General features: G+C 42.9%; 1 long non-coding RNA gene across 1 annotated transcript; it reads left to right on the top strand.

Annotated features, from left to right (window-relative positions):
- The first annotated feature begins 761 nt into the window (after positions 1-761).
- Positions 762-1,639, top strand: LOC135383418 (uncharacterized). The gene is made up of 3 exons (XR_010419864.1): positions 762-839; positions 1,435-1,497; positions 1,607-1,639. It is a non-coding gene; the product is annotated as an uncharacterized LOC135383418 (long non-coding RNA).
- The last annotated feature ends 4,512 nt before the right edge of the window (positions 1,640-6,151 follow it).

Raw genomic sequence — 6,151 nt, 5'->3', positions numbered from 1 at the left:
TTACATGTGAACGTGTGCTGCGCTTTTACAAGTTACATTGCGAGAGAAACGGTGGCGTTACCTATAAGGACGGCGTTACGCTTTGGGAGAAGTTACTGGCGTTACTCATAAAACCGAAAGTCCCACTGTGCGAGACGGGAAGATGTCGTCCATCGTTTCGCGAACGCTTCGTATTAATGTTCGCAACGAATACCTACTAAGTTGCTCAACGCCTGCATTAATATTTTTAATTTGATTAATGACTCATGATTCTTTCATGGTTCAGTAAAAGAAATGTGTGACAGGTCAATAGGGAAACGAGTCGACGCAAGCCTTAATTGGAGTTGTAATTAGAGAATATATGTTTCAGAACAATTTTAAACTGTATAGAAGTTTAGTGATCCACGCGAAGGATTCAACGATTCAACTTGATAACTGTTCCGTGTGGACGAGCTAAGTCAGCAGGTGGTGGTTGAGTTGAATGGCTAGTGGCGGTTGGCAACAGTGTGTATCAGACGAGGCGGGAAGAGTGCTTTGTTTGGTGCGGTGCGGTGTCTCGTCGTTTCGATACCCGTTACAAGAGAGTGCAAAGTGACATTGTAAGTAGCTTTTCGTATTTACTATTAATTTCCTACCTAGCTTGCTGTCATGCTAGTGTAATGTGCATGTGTAATCTTGCAGGTGCATTATGTCACTGACGCACACCGACATACGAGGTGTGGCACGGGGACGTTGCACGGACGCTGACTGTGATTGCGATGGATTTATTGCAGAAATGGATGAGAATGGACATTCACTGAGAGTTGCATGTTGTTATTGTGACCACGCTCCAGCAAAGCATGCAGCACTGATTGAAATAGGTTAGTAACACGAACAACGCGTATGAGCAGTTAGCGTTCCGCACGCATTGAGAAAGTGTTGATGTTGCTGCATGCATTTGCTTGCCATGTATTCGACATGTATTTAGCATGTATTTGCCAAACGCGCATCATAAGTGCGACTGCTTCTTCCTGATCCTGAATTACGCGTTCGTTCTCTGCCCTGTTACCATTATTGAAAACGATTACCACTCAGTTATTTTAGCGCTCGCTTATTTGTCGTTTCGTGCAAATTTTGCTCTATCACAGCACGAAATTATCATCACTTGGCTGCCTGTCACTGCATGACACAATCCCAAATAACGAGGACCAGCGAGGTCCGCGATTCCGCCACATATATATGTGTAGTTGTTAATATGTGGGGCGACTCATATCGTTGTGAATTTGAAATGATGTGAATTTCTAACGTTAAAAATAATTTGAATTATTAAAATTACTGGTTATTTCAATTATTTTTAACGTTACAATTGCATTTTGTGCTGTAGCACGTACGGTGGATATAAAAAAGCACCCGCTATTTTGAAGGCATTGCACTTTGTGCAGAATATTGCACTAAAAAACGGATAATTCATCACAGGTGACCCACAGCACATCTCCACTGGACCCAGCCGCGAGTTTTCCGACAGTATTGCGCCAGATGGTAAGGAGACAGTGTGCCTAATAGTTACTGCATGTAAACAGTGGGACACAACAAAAATAAACATAAAAATAAAACAATCCCCCGTTTTGACATTGTGGTTTATATTTAGGCATCTCGTACCAGACAAGTACGTACAAACCAGTCCAGCAGAATGATAGCAACAACCCAGGTCCTGCCTATGGTTCCACAGAAACCCAGCGAGACAGTAGCCCAACTGCAGTCTCTAACTCTACAAAGGCCCTCAGCGAAAACAGCAACCCAGGCAACCCAGGTCCTTCTCACGATCCTCCAGAAGCTCGGGATCCATCACAAACACAGGGAGCCAGCCATGTACGAACTCATATTTGTCAGCATTGTAGATTATCTACAACGTCTTTCCAGCGTTTTCGTGACCACGTCATTCAGTGCAGTGGGTCTAGCTTTCTCCCTTCTTGTATGACTTGCGGAGCAACATTTGAAACCATCCAAAGATACAGGCAGCATTTGAATTTTTGTATTCAGTTGACCACACCAGTACAGGATAACGATAGCCAGCCAATGGAATGTATAAGTGATCTTCCTGGGGAGATGGAAAGCACACATCGAAATTCGTGTAGTTCGCTGAACAAATTGGGCCATTTATGCCGAAAACTAGAGGGCCACCACAGGTGCTCCAAGGTGGTGGTCGATTGCGTCGTAAACAGCATAGAGGAGATGTTACAGGAAGCGGGTGTGGAGATTGACACCTCTTTGGTAAAATCAGCTCAGGCTCGTAAGTTGCATTATGAGCAATGCGGCCTTTATGTGAAACCGGAGTTGGTAAAGCTACCTGGAAACAAGAGTGCGTATATCATACCACTGAAAGTTCTTTTGGAGCACTTGATGACACATCCTGAATTCCAGGGTTACTTTAGGTCACCCCCAGTGTCTGTTGAAGATGGTACCCTTCATGACTATTATGATGGCCTAAGAGTCAAGTCACATGCTGTATTACGTCGTCATACTAATAATGCCATAGGAATTCTTCTCTACAGTGACGACGTTGAGTTAAGTAATCCCATCGGTGCTAAGCGAGGCTCAAGGGGAAAGCTCAGCTTGCATTATGTGACTTTCACAAACATTCCTCCAAAATATCGCTCAAAGCTACGTAACATCTTTCTGATAGGTGTCGGGCATGCCAATGACCTGAAGACGACAGCCGCAAAATCGGTGTTGTTGCAGGATTTTGTACAGACAGTCAACAGCTTGTGTGAAGGCCTAACCTTGCAGACAGATTCTGGAGAGGAAGTGTTTTTTGGCTGCCTAGTTGCTTATATTGGGGATTCCTTGGCTGCCCATGGTATTGGAGGGTTCAAGGAAGGGTTCGGTCGCAATGTTCGTTTTGCCTGTAGAGCTTGTAAACTTCCTACTTGTGATTTTTGTAATGTGCACTATGACGCTGAATGTGTGCCAAGGAACGATACGGAAATGAAAGAACAGGTAGAGAAGCTGATGAACTCGAAGAGTAAGGCAGAAAGACGTCGTCTTTCTACCGAGTTTGGAATCAATGGCAGGTCTGTGCTATCTGATGTAGCAGGATTTAGCCTAGTGACTGACATGTTATTTGATCCAATGCACATTCTCCTTGAAGGTATTGTGCCCCGTGAAATACGACTCCTCGCAAAGTTTCTCATATATGAGACAAAGTTGCTGACCAAAAAGCAATTTGATGAGGCCATCACAACATTTACTTTTCATCACGCTGTAAGCAAATCTAGTGCACCACGTCCCCTAGATGCAGACTGCCATCCCATTCTGTCAGCCGACATGTCCTTTGTGCTGTTGCTTCATTTACCTCTTATGCTCGACAAGTACATTCCCTCTGCCAATGAGCCACATGTTAAATGCTTTCTCTTGCTTTGCACGATTACTCAAGTCATTTTGTCTCCTGAAATCACAGTAGAAGCGCTGTGTGACCTTGAAGAAATGATCGCAGAGCATAACAGACTTGTTGTGACTTGCTATGGGAATGAGGCTTTTGCGCCAAAGCATCATATGCTTGTGCATATTGTACAGCAGATTAGAATGTTCGGACCATCAAGGCATCAGTGGACAATGCGCTTCGAAGGAAAAAACGCTTTGCCTAAGAGCAAGAAATTTTGGAATTTTAAGAACATTCCTTATTCTGTGGCAGAGCTGTACCAGCTGAACATGTCATTTCAGTTGTGGGGTGAGCACGGTGAACCACAACTATTAGGTGATGCTTCAGCACTGAAAGCATGTGATCCGTTTACGCTGACTTCATGTTTTGTAGATGCAGGCTTAGAGAGAGAGGATGTTGGGAAAGTAGCATTATGTGCATCGTCTATTGCTGTTGATGATATTGTACTGAAGGTCTCGGATATCATCATCATCAGACAAAGTGAAGTAGATTTTGTTTTTGCAAAGATTGACAGCATTGTTCTTTGGCGTCAGCAAATATTCTTTGCTTGTTCACTTTTTGTCACAAAAGGGTACTGTAGCAAGATCAATGCTTTCGTATTGGGAGTTTGTAATGACACGTGTATCATCCAGCAGCATTCGTTTGTTAACAGATGGCCAGTTCTCAGTTATAAGTACGGTAATGATATGTGTGCTATCCCGAAGTGCTTGCCATGTTTTCCCAGAAGTGTCTAACTGATCAAGCATATTGTTGCAAAGTGTTGCCAGTGATTGGTGCAAGTATACTTGACCGCTGAATTATTTCTTGTGTACTTTGTAAGTAAAGGTGTAACGTTACTATTCTGACTCTCTCATGAATTCGGAGGTTATCTTCATTTACAGACTGCAAAGTGGTCTCCGGAAGCGCTGCCAAAGTTCTCTGAGTATCTCAAACCGCTGCTTGAGGGGCGGGAAATGACCGACAGGCAGCATAAGCATCAGAGCATACAACTGAGGCATGAGATCATTCGTCACCTCGAGTATGAACTTGATAATCACGTGTGCAGTTATTTCATCTTTTGTACTCACTTTGAAGTAATCTGTGTTCATTCATTAATCATTTGCAGCACGAATAACTTAATAACATCAGGATCTGTTGGAAAGTTGCGTTGGCAATATAATGCATTGGGTGCTGCGTTAGCTGAAGCATTTCCATACATGGTTTGGGAGAATGCTGCTCCAGGCACAAAGACATACAAAAAGAGCAAAGATATCTGGGTAAGGAGCATGTCTTTAGTTTGTGGAGCATCCTTCAAGCGTTTCTGTAGAGCCCAGTTTGTAATACGTTTGGTGTTTTGTTTCTCCTACTTCTAGTCTGTCTTCATGCACAGACTGACAACTGCTCGGAAACAGAGGCGCTACAGAAAGAGTCGTTCAGTAATAGTAACTGATAAACAGCCAGAAGTACAGCCGAGTACCCTTACTGTTTCAGAAGCAAGTGCAATGCTAATAGTAAGTACATAATTGCATTGATACGCGAACAGTCAAAAAATGGAGCCTTATAATTACATGTTCGAGAGGTTGTTATTGCCATTGTTGCTGTTGCATAACGCTGAACTGATATAGTGTTAAGCCTAATTTTGGCTGTCACACCCGAAAAGAAAAAAAAGGATGCAGAAAGAGTCATGCTAGATCGATAAATGCTAACAGTAAATTGTGCAGACCCACGGCTGTAATTCTGCCATCCCTTTAGCCACCCTGAAAGCATTGAGAAGAGTATTTTAGAAGACCCAGAGTTGGAAGCGAGAGCTTAATAAGAAGTAAATAAAGGTTATTGGAGTGCTCCCATTTCCCTGTGAAACGTCAAAGATTACTACATAGCGATCAAGTTTCACAAGTCAATGATGCCACAGTTGAGCTACCTCAATGCTACGAAGAATGCAAATTTGTTCTAGATTTTTTATTCTTTGACAATGCTTTATTTTCAGAAATTTTCAACGATGACCGAGACTGAGTTACTTCTCGAGTTACATCAAATTCCTCACATACTAGAAGTCACGCTAACAGAACGCAGAGGGAACCCTCCTGACTTGCTACCTGCATACTTCCTGCGAGAGGACATGGTAAGTTACCTTAAATAGCCATATGTCAGTCCCTGGTGGCATCCCAGGACTCATACCATGATATACGTTACTGTCAACAACAATTAATTGAGGTGTGCTCAACACTTGTTTTTGCAATATTCTCTTTGAAATAGAAACGCAAATTGCTATAATGGGCTGGTTGCTAGAGGAAAACAACGGGAGAGGTGAATGCACCAAGCAAAAGAAATTATCCTACTCGTGTATTAATTCCCCGCCCAGAGAAGGAAACAGGGAACTTGCGTACAAGCTGTATTGTTAGAAAGGCCCAAATACGTTTTGCATTGCTCTACCTTATGTGTGCTTTCATGATTGGTTTTCCTTACTGTGACAATATCACAGTTTTTGCAGGGAGTCTATGTACAACATGGTAATCTAGTTTTTTTTTTTTTTCCCTTCTAGCTCAAGCTAGAGGCTGAGATAAGATTTGGAATGAAGATGGAGGACATCGAAAGTATGTTGGCAGGTGTGGCACGAGGCTTCGCTGAACTAACTGGGGAGGAGCCATCTTTTTTGGCAATTGATGGTTACCTGAGGTCTCGCCATGCACATCACACGCTGGTGATGAACGTAAGGAGTTTAGCTTTCATGTCGTTTGCCACACTAACTGTGTTTACTCGAGGAATCATTAGCAT

Source organism: Ornithodoros turicata, chromosome 2 (genome assembly GCF_037126465.1).
Source record: "Ornithodoros turicata isolate Travis chromosome 2, ASM3712646v1, whole genome shotgun sequence".
NCBI classification, from domain to species: Eukaryota; Metazoa; Arthropoda; class Arachnida; order Ixodida; family Argasidae; genus Ornithodoros; species Ornithodoros turicata.
This window is presented reverse-complemented; position numbering and strand designations above follow the sequence as displayed.